Genomic DNA, 21773 nt, shown 5'->3' with positions numbered 1-21773 from the left:
ACTTGTACATTGCTGGTGGGACTGCAAATTGGTGCGGCCAATTTGGAAAGCAGTATGGAGATTCCTGGGAAAGCTGGGAATGGAACCACCATTTGACCCTTCTCGGACTGTTCCCTGAGGATCTTAAAAGAGCGTACTATAGGGATACTGCCACATCAATGAACATAGCAGCACAATTCACAATAGCTAGACTGTGGAACCAACCTAGATGCCCTTCAATAGATGAATGGATAAAAAAAAAAATGTGGCATTTATACACAATGGAGTATTACGCAGCACTAAAAAATGACAAAATCATGGAATTTGCAGGGAAATGGATGGCATTAGAGCAGATTATGCTAAGTGAAGCTAGCCAATCCTTAAAAAACAAATGCCAAATGTCTTCTTTGATATAAGGAGAGCAACTAAGAACAGAGCAGGGAGGAAGAGCATGAGGAAAAGATTAACATTAAACAGAGACGAGTGGTGGGTGGGAAAGGGAGAGAGAAGGGAAATTGTATGGAAATGGAAGGAGACCCTCAATGTTACACAAAATTACATATAAGAGTTTGTGAAGGAAAAGGGGGGAAAAACAAGGGAGAGAATTGAACAACAGCAGATGGGGTAGAGAGGGAAGATGGGAGGGGAGGGGAGGGCGGATAGTAGGGGATAGGAAAGGTAGCAGAATACAAGAGTCACTAATATGGCATTATATAAAAATGTGGATGTATAACCCATGTGATTCTGCAATTTGTATTTGGGGTAAAAATGGGAGTTCATAACCCACTTGAATCAAATGTATGAAAGATGATATGTCATGAGCTTTGTAATGTTTTGAACAACCAATAAAAAAAAGAAGATGAGGTCAGTCTTTGTTGTGAAAGTCAGCCAGTGAGATAGATGTGTTAGAATGACCAGCAGTTCAAGAAGTTTGTTTGGGAGGGGATTAAAGAGGAAGTTCATTTTACGATCAAAAAACTTGGGGGAGGGGGAGCCATAAATCTGAGTGGTGGGAAAAGAGAGATATTTTTAAGGGATTATTAAAATAGTTCAGTGAAAGAAGAACATTTGCAAAGGATATGCCTAAAAGATAAGTAGGGGACAGGTTTGTGAGGATATTAAATGACAGGCTAAATAGCATGAACACTGTCCTCTAGAACAGAAAATAACTAGCTCCATCCATTTTTCCTTATATGGGAGACTTGTTCATTATGTAAACCTAGATATTTCATTAGCAAGCAAACTACATCAGCTCATTTCATAAGGGAACTTTAAAAACTGTTGATGTACTCCAATAGCATCATTTTCAAATATTTATAGCAAATTGGCAAGATAATTTGATGTTTTATTTTGCCCAACAGCCAAGATTCTCCATTTAGAGGAAAACAAATTGGAACTGATTTAACCAACACCTATTACATAGCAGCTGAGGAAAATTTCATAAAGCAAGAAGAATGAATGTAACACAGTAAAGAAAACAACAACTCAATAAATTCAACATATGAGAGATGGGAGATGACTCTAGTGGAGATAGGGATACTAGTTACGCAAACCTCAAACTCTAAATTTTCATCTCTTATGAAAATGCAGTGATGTTTATAATATGTATGTTTCCTACCAGTTGTAAATATATATTAGCCCCCAAATTTTCTTTACTAGAATAATGCTAATTGAGTTTCATTATTAAAATATTCTCACATCAGAATTAAATCAACAAAGTCATTAAAGAAAGCATACATTGAACTTAGTCGCTTTATTGGTAATTATCTTCTTTCTGTATGTTCATTCTTTAATAATTACTGGACATGTTATTCTACATAATTATAGACCTTTTCATGTTATTGGGTGCCCACATATGCCAGAATTTGTGCTAGGTTTTAGAGAGAGTAAAATTGTACACAAGATGTAGTGGTAGTATTCCAGAGGCTTGTATTCTAATATATATGATCCAACACATATGTATAGAAGTAAAATTATGGGCAGGATTGAAATAAAGAAAGGGATTAGTTTAAAGATCCTCAGCAGCAATACTATAGACATTTTCAATCAGCTGTTCCTTGAAACTTCTTAATGGTAGAGAGACATCACCTCCTCAATTCTGAGAACCAAAAATGTCTCCAGATATTTCTAAATGTCCCCTGAGGACTTAGTACAAATTGCCTGCTGTTTTGAACCACTGGATTAGATGGAAAGTGCTATATGCACTTTGCTAATGAAGACAACTTCCAGGTGAGGAAATCAAGGACAGTTAATAGAGGTGTGGGGGCTGATGTGACTAAGTGGAGAAGAGAAAAGCATTTGGGAGGAAAGAATATAATGAAAAAGTGGCTAAACTTAAGATGGGAAGGCAGTGGGTAGATATAAAGTATGGTCACGAGTCATATATAGAACTTAATGTTTGGGAGGTGGTTAGTTTTAAAAAATTGCCTGATACTGTAAAAAGCAATCAAATTATTGAAGTCTTTGAATATAAAACAAGGAGTACTTTTTTTTTTTTTAGTTTCATAGACATGTCATTTGAACACATAAGGAAAATGTATAAAGCATCATTTTAGAAATGTTAATGTGATATTTCTGGATAGAATGATTGATCAATAAGAATAAGTCCATTGAGATATAGGATTCAGTTGAGGACAAACTTTGGCAGAAGTTTATATCTGGGGCTATGTATGTCTCAGAATGAAGTCAGAAAAGGGGAAGAACAAGTAAGGAATTCTATTCTGTAATTTGCTTCTATGTTTGATGTCATAAATTGTTGTTGGCATTGTTTTCTCAGAGTGAACACTTCTTGATAGAGCTGATTGGCAGATGTGCCCAGATTCTCTAGTACTCCAGCAAGTGGAAAGTGTAATGGTAAGGCCAAAGATGGTTTTATTCCAAACAATAACACTCCAGTGATAGAGACAAGATGAATCCAGACTTTTGAATAATCTTGTTAAAGGTAATATTCAATTTAAATTCTAAGCTCTTAGATAGAAAAGGGGTTCACTACTTACCTGCTGAATGAAGAGTTCTAAAATTAAAATTTATCCACATTTTAGGGTTGTCACACAGAAGAAGACATTTGGAAGTCTCATTATCTCTCCCATTTACTTCTAAGAGTTTTATCTAAGTTTATAACTGCATTTCCCCATTTGCTGTTATAAATATTAGGGCAGAACATAATTCCATTTATGTGATATATAGCCACTCTAGAACGCCTGAGAACCTCCGTTTAAAGGACTAAAACATGCAGTAAAGTAAATTTACTCATGGTCAATAACTCTGTTAATTTGCTCTGAAAAGACTTGCTATGCCTTTGAACACTAAAACCTCTCCTGTAGAGTAACATATTTAAAATAGGTATTAAAAAGAAACAAGTCTCAAAGAGAGAGGCTCAGGTAATAGTCACGTTCCCTTTATCCCCACTTCTTCTTCCATTCTTGCCTAAGTTACCACTGACTTACATACAAGATAGAAACATTTTTGAATTATGGAAGGCTTTTATTCTGTTTTAAATGAGCTAGTATGTTTATTTTGGAAATTTTGAAAACTTGCATTTGGAGATTATGACTGAATTTGGTAGACATCATACCATTGAAATGCACTATTTGAAAGATACAGAATAAATGAAGTAATAAAAGATCATCTAGAGAGTAAAAACTGAGAACCTAGGGACACTGGTAGGGGAAAAAAATTAACTACAGGCATAGAAATTTTGATTTTGTTAAATTAAAAACTCTAGTTTCATAAGCAAGAAATTAAATATGGTAGAAAATCAAAAGTTTTTCTAGCAGTTAGATATAAAATAGGTAATAACTGAAAACTCAAATAAGTGAGATAAGAGGCTGCTATAATAATCTAGATGCTGTTCTTTTATCAAAAACAATTTTTAAGCATCCACAGTATTAGTGACACTTTATTAGATACAAATTAATGCTTACTTAAACTAGGGCAATGCCTATAGAAATGAAAATGATCCTATTGAATATTAATAAAATGATTAAACCAGCTCAGGACCCTGTTTTGTTTTGTTTGAGTCCTTTATGCTTAAGTTTACCAGATTTTACATAGTTGAAAACTATCCACAGTATTTGGATGCTTTCTAAAAATAAATGATATCAAGAGCAATGTGTAGAATTTAGCCATTAGTTGCAGATCAACTACTTGTCAGTCTGTACCAAAATGCCATATGTTTCTGAGTTAAACAGCACCAAGGTCTAAAGAAGAGGGCAGGGAAAAGACAGGAGAGAACAATGCACCCACCTCCAGGTTTTATCAAAGGCTCTATTTTTGTCAGTCACCAGAGAATTGAAATCCATCCCAGTCCTGCAAGAATGCTTTTAGTGAGCTATGACTGTGTTCATTAAAAGAAATGAATGAAACCAAATAGCTACTATTATTGATCATTTTTGCCCTTGTGGCTTTCTACTGGAAGTGGGTTTTGAGGGTCCCAAAAGCTATTACCATTTTTCCCCCTTCATTTGATCTGCAGCATTATGGACACAAGTCATTTTAGCCACATCTAATCCCTGCTATTGGGAGGGATAGGTGATGAATACAGGAATTTCATTTGAAAAACTTTTTTAATGCTTCTATATAATTTTAAATGTATATTGAACTAAATTAAATGAAAAAACAATTAGATTATTAGAAAACTCAATTTCAGTCCCAATTTGACTTAAAGCATGGAGGGGTATAAAATATAAAAATGTGATTGAACAATTAAATCTTGTAGTCATTATTCTACTTTATCAGTATAATGGTCACCATATGGAATTTTTTAAGATTAATTATATTAATTACAATAATATGCTATTTTGGTACTTTGCAAAATTGTTAAATGATATAAATGAGTTTTCTTTCATTAAAGTCCTTTTATGGAAGAACTTTAGGAAAATTTAAACATAGTGAAAATATTGGTCTATTTTATTTTTTTTAATTCTTATTACCTATATAGAGCACAATTTTTTATATCTCTGGTTGTATACATAGTATATGCACACCAATTTGTGTCTTCATACATGTACTTTGAATAGTAATGATCATCACATTCCACCATCATTAATTACCCCATGCCCCCTCTGTTCCCCTCCAAACCTTCTGCCTTAACTAGAATTCCTCTATTCCTCCCACACTCCCTCTCCCTATCCCACTATTAATAAGCCTCCTTATATCAAAGAAAACATTTGACATTTTTTTTGGGGGGGGGGGGATTGGCTAACTTCACTTAGCATTATCCTCTCTAACTCCATTCATTTACCTGCAAATGCCATGATTTTATTCTGTCTTTTATTGCTGAGTAATATTCCATTGTGTAAATATGCCACATTTTTTTATTCATTCATCTATTGAAGGGGATCTAGATTGGTTCCACAGTTTAGCTATTGTGAATTGTGCTTCTATAAACATTGATGTGTCTGTGTCCCTGTAGTATGCTGTTTTTAAGCCTTCTGGGTATAGACCGAGGAGAGGGATAGCTGGGTTAAATGGTTGTTCCATTCTTAATTTTCCAAGAAATCTCCATACTGCTTTCCATATTGGCTGCACCAATTTGCAGTCCCACCAGCAGTGTATGAGTATACCTTTTTCCCCACATCCTCGCCAACACTTATTGTTGTTTATCTTCATAATAACTGCCATTCTGACTGGAGTGAGATGGAATCTTAGAGTGGTTTTGATTTGAATTTCTCTAATTGCTAGTGATGATTAACATTTTTTCATATATTTGTAGATTGATTGTACATCATCTTCTGAGAAGTGTCTGTTCAGGTCCTTGGCCCATTTATTGATTGGGTTATTTGTTGTTTTTTTTTTTTTTGGTGTTTAGCTTTTTGAGTTCTTTATATACCCTAGAGATTAGTGCTCTATCTGATGTGTGAGGGGTAAAAATTTGCTCCTCAGAGGTAGGCTTTCTATTCACCTCACAGATTATTTCTTTTGCTGAGAAGAAACTTTTTAGTTTGAGTCCAACCCATTTATGGATTCTTCATTTTAATTCTTGCACCAAAGGTGTCTTATTAAGGAAGTTGGGGCCTAATCCCAATGATGGAGAGAGATTAGGGCCTACTTTTTCTTTTATTAGTCGCAGGGTCTCTGGTTTATTCCTAAATCCTTGATCCATTTTGAGTTTTGTTTTGTGCATGGTGAGAGATAGGGGTTTAATTTCATTTTGTTGCATATGGATTTCCAGTTTTCCCAGCATCATTTGTTGAAGAGGCTGTCTTTTCTCCAATGTATGTTCTTGGCACCTTTGTCTAATATAAGATAATTGTAGTTTTGTGAGTTAGTCTCTGTGTCCTCTATTCTGTACCATTAGTCTACCAGTCTGTTTTGGTGCCAATACCACGCTCTTTTTGTTACTATTGCTCTGTAGTATAGTTTAAGGTCTGGTATAGTGATGTCTCCTGCTTCACTCTTCCGGCTAAGGATTACCTTAGCTATTCTGGGTCTCTTATTTTTCCAGATGAATTTCATGATTGATTTTTCTATTTCTATGAGAAATGTCATTGAAATTTTAATTAGAATGCATTGAATCTGTATATTTCTTTTGGAAGTATGGTTATTTGATAATATTAATTCTGCCTAGAGCAGAATTATTCTAATTCTAACCAAGAGCAAGGTAGATCTTTCCATCTTCTAAGGTCTTCTTTGATTTCTGTCTTTAGGGTTCTTTAATTTTCATTATATAGATGTTTCACTCTTTTCTTAAGTTGATTCCCAAGTATTTTATTTTATTTTATTTGAGGCTATTGAGAATGAGGTAGTTTTTCTCATTTCCATTTCTGAGGATTTGTCACTGATATATGGAAATGCCTTTGATTTATGGGTGTTGATTTTATATACTGCTACTTTGATGAATTCATTTACTAGTTCTAGGAGTTTTCTGGTGGAACTTTTAGGGTCTTCCAGGTATAGAATCATATTATCAGCAAATAGTGGCAATTTGAGTTCTTCTTTTCCTATGTGTATCCCTTTAATTTCTTACATCTATCTAATTGCTCTGGCCAGTGTTTAAGAACTATGTTGAATTGAAGTGGTGAAAGAGGGCATCCCTGTCTTGTTCCAGTTTATAGAGGGAATGCCTTTAATTTTTCTCCATTTAGAATGATGTTGGCCTGGGGCTTAGCATAGATAGATAGCCTTTATGATGTTGAGATATGTTTCTGTTATCCCAAGTTTTTCTAGTGTTTTGAACATTAAAAAGTGCTGTATTTTGTCAAATGCTTTTTCTGCATCTATTGAGATGATCATATGATTCTTTAAGTCTATTGATGTGATGAATTACATTTATTGATTTCCATATGCTGAACCAACCTTACATCCCTGGGATGAATTCCACTTGATCATGGTACACGATCATTTTGATATGTTTTTGTATTCGATTTGCCAGCATTTTATTGAGAATTTTTGCATCTATGTTCATTAGAGATATTTGTCTGAAGTTTTCTTTTTTTCATGTGTCTTTGCCTGGTTTTGAAATCAGAGATATTAGCCTCATAGAATGCATTTGGAAGTGCTGCCTCTTTTTCCAGTTCCTGAAATAAATTGGAGAGTATTGGTATTAGCTCTTCTTTAAAGGTCTTGTAGAACTCGGTTATGTATCCATCAGGTCCTGGGCTTTTCTTGGTCGGTAGACTTTTGATGGTGTCTGCTATTTTGTCACTTGAAATTGATCTGTTTAAATTGTCTATATCATCCTGATTCAATTTAGACAAATTATATGACTCTAGAAATTTGTTGATGCCTTCAATATTTTCTATTTCATTGGAGTACAGGTTTTCAAAATAATTTCTAATTATCTTATGTATTTCTTTAGTGTCTGTTGTGATATTTCCTTTTTCATCATGTGTATATTGGTTTGAGTTTTCTCCCTCCTTCTTTTCTTTAGCATGGATAAGCATCTGTCAATTTTATTTATTTTTTCAAAGAACAAACTTTTTGGTCTGTCCATTTTTTCAATTGTTTCTTTTATTTCAATTTCATTGGTTTCAGCTCTGATTTTAATTATTTCCTGTCTTCTGCTGCTTTTGGTGTTGATTTGTTCTTCTTTTTCTAGGGCTTTGAGATGTAGTGTTAATTCATTTGTTTGTTGACTTTTTCTTCTTTTAAGGAATGAACTCCACGCAAAGAACTTTCCTCTTAAAACTACTTTCATAGTGTCCCAGAAATTTCAATATGTTGTACCTGTGTTCTCATTCACCTCTAAAAACTTTTTAATCTCCTCCTTGATGTCTTTTGTAACCGATTGTTCATTCGGTATATTATTTAGTCTCCAGGTATTAGAGTGGATTTTATTTCTTATTTTATAATTGATTTCTAATTTCATTCCATTATGATATGATAGAATGCAGGGTAGTATCTCTACTTTTTATATTTGCTAAGAGTTGCTTTGTGGCATATTATGTGGTCCGTTTTAGAGAAGGGTCCATGTGCTGCTGAGAAGAAAGTATATTCTCTCATTGAAGGTTGGAATATTCTATACATGTCAGTTAAGTCTAAGTTATTGATTATATTATTAAGTTCTATAGTTTCTTTGTTCAGCTTTTGTTTGGAAGATCTATCTAGTGATGAAAGAGGTATGTTAAAATCACCCAAAATTATTGTGTTGTGGTCTGTTTGACTCTTGAACTTGAGAAGAATTCGTTTGAAGAAGATAGCTGCTCCGTTGTTTGGGGCATATATAATTGTTAAGTCTTGTTGGTGTATGGTTCCCTTGAGAAGTATGTAACATCCTTTATCCTTTTTGATTGACTTTAGTTTGAAGTCTACTTTATTTGATATGAAGATGGAAACCTCTGCTTGCTTCTGCAGTCCATGTGAGTGGTATGATTTTTCCCAACCCTTCACCTTCAATCTGTGAATGTCTTTTTCTATGAGATGTGTCTCTTGAAGGCAGCGTATTGTTGGGTCTTTTTTTTTTTTTTAATCCAATCTGTTAATCTATGTCTTTTGATCAGTGAGTTTAGGCCATTAACATTCAGGGTTATTATTGATACATCATTTGTATTCCCAGCCATTTTTGTTTATTTTGCGTATTTAACATGACTTAGTTTCTCCTCTGATTAGATTTCCCTTTAGTGTAATTCCTCCCTCTGCTGATTTTCATCATTGTTTTTCATTTCCTCTTTGTGGAATATTTGGCTGAGGATGTTCTGTACTTCAGGCTTTCTAGTTGTAAGTTCTTTTAACTTTTGTTTATTATGGAAGGTATTTTTATTTCATCATCAAATTTAAAGCTTAGTTTTGCTGGATATAAGATTCTTGGTTGGCATCCACTTTCTTTCAGAGCTTGGTATATGTTGTTTCATGATCTCCTGGCTTTGAGGGTCTGGGTTGAAAAATCTGCTGAGATACTAATTGGTCTCCTCCTATATGTGATCTGATTCCTCTCTCTTATAGCTTTTAAGATTCTATCTTTATTCTGTTTGCTAGGCGTTTTCATTAAAATGTGCCTTAGTGTAGATTTGTTGTAATTTTGTACATTTGGTGTCCTGTAAGCCTCTTATATTTGGTTTTCCAATTCATTCTTCATGCTTGGGAAATTTTCTGATATTATCTCAATGAAGAGATTGTGCATTCCTATGGTTTGAAACTCTATGCCTTCCTCTATCCCAATAACTCTTATATTTGGTCTTTTGATGCTATCCCATAATTCTTGGATATTCTGCTCATGGTCTTTAACTTTCTTCACTGTGTGATCAACATTATTTTCCAGATTGTACACTTTGTCTTCATTATCTGATGTTATTTCTTCCAAGTGATCTAGTCTGTTGGTTATGCTTTCTATTGAGTTTTTTATTTGATTTATTGTATCCCTCATTTCAAGGAGTTTTGACTGTTTTTTTTTTTTTCAGGGTCTCTTATTAGTCTATTTTAACCACAAGTACTGTAAAGTTATCTCATTCATACATTTATTTATACTCTGTTGTTTTGCATTGAGACATGAAAGTCCTTCATCGTAACATGCAGTAGGTCATTGACACTTTTAAAATATCTTTTTAAATCTTAACTTACTTTTTTCATTTAAGTCAAATTTATTTTAACTAATATATAAAAACACTAAATTGATATATATCAATGGAGTTATATGATGTTTTCATACATGTCTATATTGTGTAATATTTAGATCATGTTAAACATTTTTATCTCCTCACATATTTATCATTGCTTGTTTTTTGGGGGGAGGGTGTACCAGGGATTGAACTCAGGGGCACTCAACTACTGAGCTACATCCCGGCCCTATTTTGAATTTTATTTAGAGATAGGGTCTCACTGACTTCCTTAGCACCTTGCCATTGCTGAGGCTGGCTTTGAACTTGTGATCCTCCTGTGTCAACCTCACGACTGCTAGGATTTTGGTGGGTGCCACCATGCCTGGTCTATCATTGCTTCTTGATGAAAACTCAAAATACTTTATTCTACCTTTCTGAAATATGCAATATATTGTTTTATTGTTTATTTGGCACCAGGGATTGATCCCTGGGATGCTTAACCACTGAGCCACATCCCCAGCCCTTTTTATATTTCATTTTAAGACAGGGTTTTGATATGTAGCTTAGGTCCTCAATAAGTTGCTAAGGCTGGCTTTGAACTTGCAATTCTCCTTCATCCCTGTCCCAAGCCACTCCTATTACAGGAGTGTACCACTGTGCCTGGCTATTGTTGTTTTATTATATACTTATTTTTATAATGAATTGCCCATATTTGCCACGGGTTTTTCCCCTCTTTCTTGTACTTACTCTAGAGAAAATTAAATCGCTATGTGTAAAAGTGCCACCATACAGATGAGCACTCAGGAGAATGTCTAAGCCAGAGCACGGGTTTTATATGATATTCCTTTTTCAAGCATATTGAAAATTCTGACAAAAAAAAATATGTCTTCTATGAAAAATGGCAACATGAACATGTGGCTTCCATAAACTGTCCCATAGTATATAAAACAGATCTGCTGTAATTACTATTTTCCTTTATATAAGTTCATCAGAAGTTTCTCATATTTTGACATTATCAGGAAATCTTTTAAAATCCACCACATTTTATATCTTAGGAGTAAATTTCTGAGTCAAAATTTCTGTGTCTTCCCCCCTCTATTTCTCTTCCTATTTTTCCCTGGATAAGTAAGTCTAAAAGCAGTTCTTTTCTTTCATTGGTAAATATGATTTATCTGCTTTTAGAATTAAAAAAAAAGAAAGAAAGAAATGTTGAAAAACCTGTGGTGCATTTTCTGCTTCAGTAAATAGGTCATACTTTGTCAAATTCTGAATATATTAAGCTATTGTGAAGTTCTGTTTTTCTCAAATGCTAGGTTGCTGTACTGGATATCAAAGGGTAATTTATTTTGGTATAAGTAGGCCGTTACTGCTTTTTTTTTTTAACTCAAGTCATGAATACTTCAGAAAAGATAACTGAGAGATAAATTAGGATGTTTAAGGAAGGAGAATATTGGTTTTCATTTATATTTGTGTAATTGCACACTGCCCTCCGAGTATGGAGACAATTATTGTGACCTGAGATCTACAAGATATCGGCTTTGTTAATTTTCTTTGGCAGTGATAAATTTGAGGTGATTTATCCTTGAGAAAAATGTTCAAATGTCCCTGTCAGGAAAGTAGAGATCAGGGAGATCAAAAGTGACAATCTCCATAGGACTGAACCTAAAGCATACGCATTAGCAGAGCTACATTTATCAAAGGTAGAAAATATAAACACTCAAAAATATTCTATTTACAGCCAACTCCCTATAAGTTTTTAATTTTATCTGAACTTTGACTTTGTGAATTTGAAATTATTTTTCAAAATTGCTTATGTTATGGCTTTATTGTTAGGATGAACTGATGCCATTCTGTTAATCCTCTCAACTAAAATGAGAAATTATGATATGTGCACATTCTAATTCAAGAAGTATTTTTATTCTAATAAAGTGCCTAGCACAATGCCCGGAAGGCAATTTAATCATTGTTTTCTTTCTTCTTTGCCTCATGACCAGGACAGTTCTACATGCTACATGTCACTTTCCTCTAAAGACTATTTGGTATTAAAATGGTACTTAGGTATATTAAAATTTATTTTAATATACAAATTTATATTGACTATGCTCACATATGAGGCCTGTTCTTTCTCATAGTCATTCCTGTCTTCTTTTAGAACTTGAATAATACTGATTAAAACAGCAGCAGCATGAAATACCTGGGCATGTAGGTAAACACTAATACCTTCATCTGAGAATCAGCTTTTACCTTCTTCTATTTCTATGTCACTTTCACAACTATATTTCCACCTCAAGAGAGTTTCATACATAGTCTGAACCAGTAATCGTATTGGGTGCTCTTGTGATTAGGGCCTTCTTTTCTACTTTCATTCAAAAGACCATTCTGAGGAAAAATCATTTGAGACAAACTTTGAATCAAGATTCACATTGTGACCCACTGAGCTTTTCCCAAGATCACCCTCCTAGATTCCCCATTGCCATACGCTTTAGTTATTGAACAAAACAAACTACAAATTTACCACCCCTTTCTCCTAATTGCATGGCTGACAGAAAGCCTAAAAAGAATATCTGCTGTATTGTTGCTCCTAGCTTAAAAATTTAAACCATCTCCCCATGAAACTAGAATTTCCATTTGATCTTTCAAACCTAGTACTAACTTACCTTTGAATACCTGTCATAATTCAACACATAGCCATTTATACATTCAAACTTAAAATCGTATATATGTGTGTGTGTGTATACATATATATGATATTTAGACTTATATACTACTTTTTTGAAAATATTTTCTGATCCTTCTTCCTTGCTCTTCCAATTTTCCAAGAAATTTTCTCATAGTACTTCCAGCAAACACAGTAGAGAATGTAACATACTGTATTATTATTTTTGCTTATTTGTCCATGACTCCCATTAGAATGTAAGTTTTTTTGAGACAGAAACTAGACCTATTTGTCCTTGTCACTCTAATACCTAACATTGTTTTGGCGTATAGGAAATGTTCATAAAATGATTATTGAATGAATGACATTTCCTCAATTAAGTAGGTATTTCTTTTTTCCCCCTTTCTTTCCTTTTTTTTTTAAATTGTTTTGTTTGGTACTAGGGATTGGACTCAGGTGTGCTTTATCATTGAGCCACTTTGCTAGTTCTTTGTATTATTTTATTTCAAGACAGGGTCTCACTAATTTGCCCAGGCTGTCTTTGAATCTGTAGTCCTCTTGCCTCAGCCTCCAGAGTCACCAGGATTAAAGGAACATGCCACCACACCTGGCTTAAGTAAGATATGTCTGATGCTAACAATGATATATCTCTTGTAGGTAATATGCTGCTTTTCCTTTAGCTCCTTATGATTTTTCTTCCCTCTTCCAAAACATGGATCAAAATTAAACTTCCTTGGAAATTGACAAATGTTCATAAATGAAAGGGAGAGATGTAACTTTACAATCCCAACCTGAGTTTTAAAACCATTTGTTTCCAAAGCAAGCCTTTCTCTCCCTAATGAATCTCAAAAGCCACAGAATCAAGAGAGAAATGGGAATTGTATGCAGAATCCTCACACGAGGGTTAACCACTCAACTCAGCCCTAGAAATGTGTACCAAACTCTTACAATTTCATCTTTGGGACAGTTTGCATGCCCTATATTTGAGCTTAAGCTTGTCTCTCTTGGTGACAGGATAAAATCTATTCCCTGCTCACCACTCTTGCCTCTTTTGCCTGGGCACTTAGCATCTTAAGAGATAGAAACCTCACTCCATTTGCAGCTACCCTGTGGTTTCCTCAGTCCAGGCATCAGGACATCCACACTGTTGTACTAATATAGCCTTCATTTTATGTGAGAAATTTTCCGGGAAGCCATTCTCAATCTATGTACATCTCATTTGGTTTCAGATACTTTCCTCCAAAAAGCAATCCTGCTCACCACGGAAGACACTGGAACCATGGAAAGCATTGGAGTGGGGTCTTCACCACAAATGCAATCATTCACCTGTTTTTAACTTCACCTGCAAAACGTGTTCATTGGCTCAAACAGAAGTCAACTTTGATTTACCTGTGGTCTTCAGTGAAAACCTATCATAAACCTGTAAATTTTTTAAATAAATAGTGTTTAAAATATGTACATGTCTACAATTCTATTATTCTGATTTCTTACAAATTCAATATAATAACTAATATAAGAGGCAGGAGTAAGGAAATAAAAATCATTACATTTACAGTCACTGTGTCCTTTTATAGACTATTATATCAGTACATAGTTTTGCAATCCCTTTGAGTGCATAGGAGTTAATTTAAAATTTTTCAACTGAGCATTTTAAAATAGGTATTGACTCACAAACCTGTAAATGATTGAAAATACTATTTGAGAGAAACCACTAACTCAGGTGTAGGAATATAGAACAACTGCAAGATTATATTTGACAAAGCGAGATCTGTAAAACTGTATTTCCATTGACAGTAAGTAAAAATAATGTGGTCTCTCAGAAGGAAATTTGGAATTTATCAGATAAAGCTTTTCAGAGAAGTAAATTTTCGCTATTCACTTCATCTTTATTTTCAAACACATTTGTCTCTATTCACAGTTTACACGCTCTGCACTTTAAAATTCAGCTTTATAACATTATACTCTTTCAGTATTATTATTGATTGGTCAGGTCCAGACCATATAAACATTTTTAAAACAAATGTAGATGTAAAGCCCCAGAACTATTTGCCCAAAAGACTTAAGTAATTTCCCTGCAGCTATCTCCAGGATTGGATCATTAGAAAAGTTTTTTTTTTCTTTTATAAAGGACATTTTTGCCCAAGGTATGTGTCTATTAAGTAATTATTGAATTGTATGTCCTTCTTTGTCAGTGAGACCAGTGTCCTATTTTTCTTCTTTGCCACAAAATGATAAACTTAATGCCAATAGTCAGTCTTCAATTACTTATGAGCATATTAGTATATGTCAAAGTAATGATTTACAAAGCTGCCAGGCAGTGTCATATTTCTCAAATAATATTTGGGACACAACTCCTTCCCTGCTTGGAAATAGTGAAGGCCACCCCATTATCCTGAAATGTGTGTTTTTTCTTGTTTCTATGGTGGAAATACTTGTCTTTGGAAACATAAATGGGAAAAGTTTGGATTAGGACAATTAAGTGAAAAAAATCACACATGACTAGTATATTAATATCGGTATTAAAAATTTGTTATCATTGTGGCAATAAACAGGATAATGGTTAAAATTTTAAAGACATTTAACTTATCTGATTGATTAGAACCCCTTCAGAATTAGTAGTTACAGTGTTTTTATCATCTTCATTTTTTAGAGCTCTTGCTAATTAGATAGAATAAAAGAAAACCTACAGCAAAACTGAAATGTTTATGCACCTTTTACATATGTTAGTCCTTGAGATCCTAAAATTTTTATTTGCCTGTCTTCAAAAGTCCATGGTAGAGTTCTCAAAAGGACCTGGAAGAATAAAAAGTAGATTAAAATTCAAGGTGGTTTAGACTCTAGGAGTTAAATGAGAATGTATGCACCACATATAATGTGCATATGATATGTGCTACAAAAACTCAGGTGAGAGAATTTTTAAGAAAATGGGAAGTCCAAAATGACCCACAGAAAATCGGAGTACAGGCAAGCAAAGCAGAAAAAGAATTTTAGAAATGCACAATTTGTTCTGTGGAATAGGGATGGATTCTTATTGTTTGTTGGTAATAATGCTGCAGCTGATGATGAGTAAAATAATTGGTTTGTAGCAAAATATATATGTTAGTAAGATGACACAGGGTTGAAGAGTTGTGTGGGGCCAACTTGTGGGAGTTCCTCAGAGATATGGAATTTGGTTGTCAGGAAGACGTTTATTTAACAAATAAATGAGTATATACTACTTCAGAGATATTATTGTGGACTATAAACAGACATCTCTGAAAGACATATTTGAGTATGCAGGGAGGGTAAGAGATTAATTCGACTCAGAAATACAGAATAGATTCAATGAAGAGAAACCAGTTGAAACAGTATTGAAACAGTACAGGCAAAATGGTTACACACATGATCATGAACATCAACTAAGGGATTTGCCTGAGAAGTTTACATAGAAAGGAGAAATTGGAAGTTCAGCAAATAAGATGGTTGGTTTTAGGAAAGAATGATTATGCTTTAGAGGGTAAAGAGTATGCAATGCAATTCCTGACACTAACAAGTCAAACTTTAGCTTAGGTCAAAGTTATGTTAAGGGTACACCCTTCATATTTAGAATTCAATAGAACAACTTCAAGAATTCAAAAAAGCACTACATTTATATTTCAGTTTTGTTATAAAAGGTAAAAATAAGGACCAGCTAAATAAATAAAGACACAGAGTGAGAGCTAAGATTCCACACATGAAGTTTCTACATCTTGAGAATGGATCATCCTCCTGGCACATCTGTATATCACCAACCAAAAGCCTGTTGTGAACTTCATTAGACAGAGTTTTTTATGAGTTTTATTTATACAAAGTTTTCATTATATAGGCATGATTGGTTGAATCATCTGTCACAAAGGTTAATTCAATCTCCAGCCCGTTTCTCAGGCTGGTACCACATGGCTTAAAACCTCAACCCTCTAATCACCGGAATGATCTTTCTGACTTGGCCAATCCCCATCCTGACTCATCCCATTAACATAAACAATTTGAGGTTTTCATGAGTTATCTCATTAGCATAAACTCTAGTATAGGCCACTATGACTACCGTAAATAACAAAGATACTAGGATGATGAGAAATTCAAGGATTTAGAGCTCCCTCCCAAGAGGATAAAGAATAGCCATGTTCTTTATTATATAACGGAATGAATGGAAGTAACTCTAGGTAGTCAGTTGGGACTCCAAAGAAGCTGAAGAAAGGAAAAATGAGGACTAGATGCACAGATTTGACCACAAAGTAAAAGGTCAGGTAGTGTAGTTTAGCATTCGTGTCTACCCAGCTGGGACTGCAGTTACAGGCATAGTACTTGACAAGAGAGTGTGCATGGAAAAGACCACCCAAACAGCACATTTTTCTAAAGAAATCAACTCAGCATGATACAAACATTATATTGAATAGAAACAACTCTTTTTGCATTTTTTTTCTTAACCAGATGTCTAAAATATATATCCTTTTCAAGCATATAAAACAATCCCTAAAGAAATTGTGATCTAAAAAAAATATGTAAATCCAAAGTTAACATAGCAATGACTTAAATACTTCATTCTTTTGGGGCAAATGCAAAAGTGATGAACATTAATAATACTCCTTGTATTTTCTCTATCACTACACGTATAAACTTAGCTATAATTACTCGGTATGACATTTCATTTCGATTCATTATCACAAATTACTACAGCTATCAGATAAGAACAGTAAAAGTCCCACCAATCCACCCTTTGTACCTGCAATAATACCTACAATTATTTGCCTTTAAAGATGATTTTATCCACATTAAAAAGAGTTCTCTCTTCTCTCTCTCTCTCTCTCTCTCTCTCTCTCTCTCTCTCTCTCTCTGTCTCCCCCTGGCCCCCAGAGATTGACCCCAGGGGTGTCAGGGGTGTTTATGCACTGAGCCATGCTCCCAGCCACTTTTTAATATTTTCTTTTGAGCCAGGGACTTGCTAAGTCCTTATTGCCTTGATAAGCTCCTGAGGTTGGCCTTGAATTTGCAATCCTCCTGCCTCAGCCTCCAGAATCTACGGAATTATAGGAGTGCACTACCTCATTGGCTTACTTTTTTTCTTTTAAGCAGAAATGGGATATATTATGAAATCTAAAACATTATATTTGAACTTGGTTTCTCTTTACTTCTATAACAAATGGTGTAAATATTGCAAGTAGTATAAATAAATCTTCTCTTATTTCAAATGAATAAATATAATTTATTTAATAAGAGATAATTATTTCCTTTTGTTTACATAATCAGACCTGCATGCATACAAAAATATTTATGATTCCATGGTTTAGAAGTATGAGAAAGTAACTTAAGATATGAACAATTTCTGTAACACGTTAGAATGCTTAGTTTTGGTCAATGGTGAGAGCTTCCATAGACATTATCTAAGGTATCATTTTGAATCTTGTGAGAAGCAGATCCAAGGTAGAAATAGATATGCAAATGATTTACTGGAAAGAAAGCCTGAAGAGGATTATGAAGGAGAGAAGAAGCAGGAAAAGCCTTCAGCTTCTGATGTAAGTCTGGCATCTCTGAAAGGTGTGAAGGAAGAAAGGAAGGCTGGGTAGGGAGAGAAATACAGCCCTGAAGTGAGGTTTGACTATCAGCAGAGCACTGTGTCAGGTAGGAACCTCCCAGCTTTAGTAACTCTGATGTGCTCAATTACGAGCTAGGGATAGCCCAGGAAGAACATGGGATTTATATGAACACTGTGGTGTATCTCAAAAATACAGCAACTGGAGACTCTCTGCCAACTATTTTTGCAGCAGATTCTCTTGCAGGGATATCTGAGTGGTGCACTTCCATGAACACCACACATCACCCTTTATGTATCTCATTGAGTCTCTCCACGTATTTCAAGAAGCAGTCCCTCATTCTTGTGGATCCCTTGTCCTGAAAAAAAAAATTTAAACAGGAAGGTTGGAAGAATAAATTACAACCTTGTAACTGGCTTACCCAATGATGTGACCCCAATGCCCATTCTTGATAGATCTGAACCCTAAGTGATCATAACAAACAAGGAAGATAACTGCACAGGCCTAGTCACCATTAAAACTGAACAACAGACTACCACAAGATATCCAACTGGATCATGTGAATTCCACACATATTCTCCTCTGGCCCCTCGTGATAAAAGCAGTCTTACTTCATTCTGGAGATCAGGGACAATTACTCCTGCCAAGATGTTGACACCTCTTCTCACCTGCTGGTTTCTAGACACAAAAAGTAAAGTGCTCAGGTGACAGCTGTACTTGTAGTTTAATGGGACCTCTGCTGTTCCCTTGACAAAGTCTGCTCCCTTTACAGATTTGGATCTCACAAAGTCCCAACTTGGTAACTGGAGTAATGGAAGATGGGTAGTGGTGCCACTCCTTTCCTACTTCTTGGTTCTTGAGTTCATTTATTCTTCCTAATTAGACCTTTGAGACAGCATATATTTTATGTCCTGATACAACAATCCATTCTTGCACAGTATTGCCATCAAAGTGGTTCCAGCGTTCTATGACACCAGCTGCTTCTGGATGGTGTGACTTATGATTCAATGAGTGGCTCACTTCACATTTGTAATGAGGTAGTTCCCCTTGTTGGATGTTATCAGATTTCATAATCTGTAGATCTAACTTTTTGTAAACCTCTAGATAGTGATGTATACTAAAGCTTTGTGGGAAGAAAAGTCAAAGCCATAATTATTACCTATAATCATAATAAGCTCCTCTAAAATGAACCTCTCATTCTTCCAGAATAGAGCAACATCAGTGTGACTGAATTGTCGCAAGTGTCCACTTGGTATCTGTTGCTAGAAGGTTGAGCATTGAGAGGTGGCAGTGGCTGAATCAGGCTTGGTTAAGTGGCAATACATGCCATAGAGCTAATGTGCAGCCCCCATCTCTTCCATTGTGACCCATCTGTTCATATATCCTTCATGCCAGTTGTGGAGAGATCAATGACAAAAACGGTCTAAAGCCATTGGTTAAATCATTTTGTCTACTTGATCATTCAGTACCTCTGCAACAGTGGATGATTTCTTGTTAGCACAAACATCTGCAAATTTGTATCTTCTCCCCCATGTTTTCCCACATATTTCTACTCCATACCTCCCTGACATTGGTACTCTAATCATTTTCTTTTCTAACCTTAGACCATTGATCTTTGCCCAAGAATTTGTATGTTTTTATTTGAGGTTACTTTTTGTTTCTTCCAAAGTAGATAACTAAGTGCATTGCTTGAAGCTCCATCCATGAGGAAGGATTTCCCTCTCCATTGTGTTTCAAAGTCACCCCTGAATATGACTGTAATACAGCCACCATCAATTTTCAAAACTCACCTACATTTCAAATTGATCCATCCAAAAGGCTGTGGCTTTTCTTCCCTTTTCAACTGGTCATAGGGGAGCCCCCAGTAGGCAATAAAATGGGAAAGCTAGGGGTGGGAAATTGGTGTAATTATTGTTGCTGACATGCTGGTTTGAGCTACCTGCTTATAGGTCATATTCATGTCCTCTTGTTCTGCTCAGGATATACCATTTTCATCTTAGAATAAAATAAATACTTATGAGATCATTTAACTTGATGACTTGGTGGGTCCATCAGAATCTAATTTATTATGGATAATTCTGAATGCATGGCCACTTGTTACTCCATGGACAACAGTCTGTGCCTACCAGGACTCAGTAAGATAACAAGAGCTGTTTTTCAGAAGGCAAATAATCCTCTGCTGCAGATGGCATAGCCAGCGACCTGTGTTGTAATTTTCCCACTAGGGCTTATAAACTCCACAGTGCATCATTACCCACTACTAACATCCCACCACCACAGGTTCTGCCACAGGACTAAGGGAGTATTTACAGTTTCTATTTGTGGCATTGTTATAGCATCATCCTTTTTCCAGGAACCCACATCTACTTAGTCAATCAGCTTCATAGAATAACATTTATTCAGATGTAGGACCTGGGCAAGATATCATGACATTTTTAGAGAGGTGACTTCCTCAGACTCATGTTCCCCAATTGTTGCTTTGTTCTATATGTGGCTATGAAGCAGCTCCTTCATTGGCTAACAATCTATTTTGTCCTGCAGATGTAGTGACTATCCCTACCATTGCTTACAAGTCTCCATGGTTGATCCTCCAACCTTGCAGGCATTATAGTAACTGTGATCCCCTGTCATTAATCTCCAAATGGGCTCCATTACTTTGGGCCCCATTATTCCCTTTGCTTTTGATGAACTCAATTCTGTGAGCACTCCTGCCTTCATCCCTGGTCTGCAGAAGAGAGTTACAACTATAGTCCTTAGTGATGCTGATGCCTCTACCACATGCTATTTTTGAAGGTCTTAATGATTGTTGTGTCTTCTGGGCTCTTCCATGCAATAAAATCCTCTGGTTGATCTTATTGTCTTATTTAATATATCCATTCCAGATTGCCCACTTCTCTCACCTATCTTATTCCTTCCTCTACTATCTGTCAGTAAAACTCAGGCATCCCCACTGTTTAGCTTGGGCCATAACTTCCTCCAGGCTTTTAATTGCCACTCTAATGCTGACTTATTCCTTTCTCCTGAGGTCTCTGCAGTAGCGTTAAATCCTATGTTCTAACAAAAGATACACAAATCAATGAATTCTTGTTTGTTCAGACTTACATTCTGTCTTGACCAACTGACCTCAAAATCCAATCTTAGGGGCATGCCATTGAATCCAGCTGGTACATGTTAACTAATTTTTGTAGTTCCTTTGATTGTTATCTCTTTCTTCCTTATCAGTATCAGCTTTCTCCAGCTAGGTTCTACTGAGTATTAACCCTAATTATTGACCTAACCACCAACAGAAGAGGTATGGTAACTCTTAAAGGGGTATCTGCTGCCTTTCAGAGTAGAGTGTCCTCACTGATGGACTGATGGAGAAAACCTTTAATGGAGAGGGTGGGTACCTTTGCAAGCAATTAAGGTTTAAAGGAGTCCACTGACCTATATTAGTTTTTTGTTGCTGAATAACAAATTACCACAAGCTTAGTGACTTAAAACAATACATCTTTATCATCTCAAAGTTTCTGTAGGTCAAAAGTCCAGGCATAGCTTAGCTGCTATGCTAAGGTTCATACAAAGCTAAAATCAAAGTGTCATTCTTATTTCAAGGTTTGTTCGGGAGGAGGTGGG

At 35.2% G+C, this 21773-nt stretch overlaps 1 protein-coding gene across 18 annotated transcripts in view; it reads left to right on the top strand.

The window, feature by feature from the left end:
* Positions 1 to 14063, top strand: part of Khdrbs2 (KH RNA binding domain containing, signal transduction associated 2) — a 585248-nt gene extending 571185 nt beyond the window's left edge. For 16 of the 18 annotated variants that reach the window (XM_048805602.1, XM_048805589.1, XM_048805605.1 and 13 more), the window contains 2 exons: positions 2756 to 2832; positions 13839 to 14063. The gene's annotated coding sequence lies outside the window, so the exon portion shown is untranslated. The remainder of the gene's footprint in view (positions 1 to 2755; positions 2833 to 13838) is intronic. The other 2 variants (XM_048805601.1, XM_048805594.1) reach the window with 1 other exon arrangement.
* Positions 14064 to 21773: the final 7710 nt, after the last annotated feature.

The sequence above is a fragment of the Marmota marmota genome, unplaced genomic scaffold (genome assembly GCF_001458135.2).
Source record: "Marmota marmota marmota unplaced genomic scaffold, marMar, whole genome shotgun sequence".
NCBI lineage: Eukaryota > Metazoa > Chordata > Mammalia > Rodentia > Sciuridae > Marmota > Marmota marmota.
The sequence above is the reverse complement of the archived record's forward strand: the minus strand, read 5'-3'. Positions and strand labels throughout refer to the sequence as shown.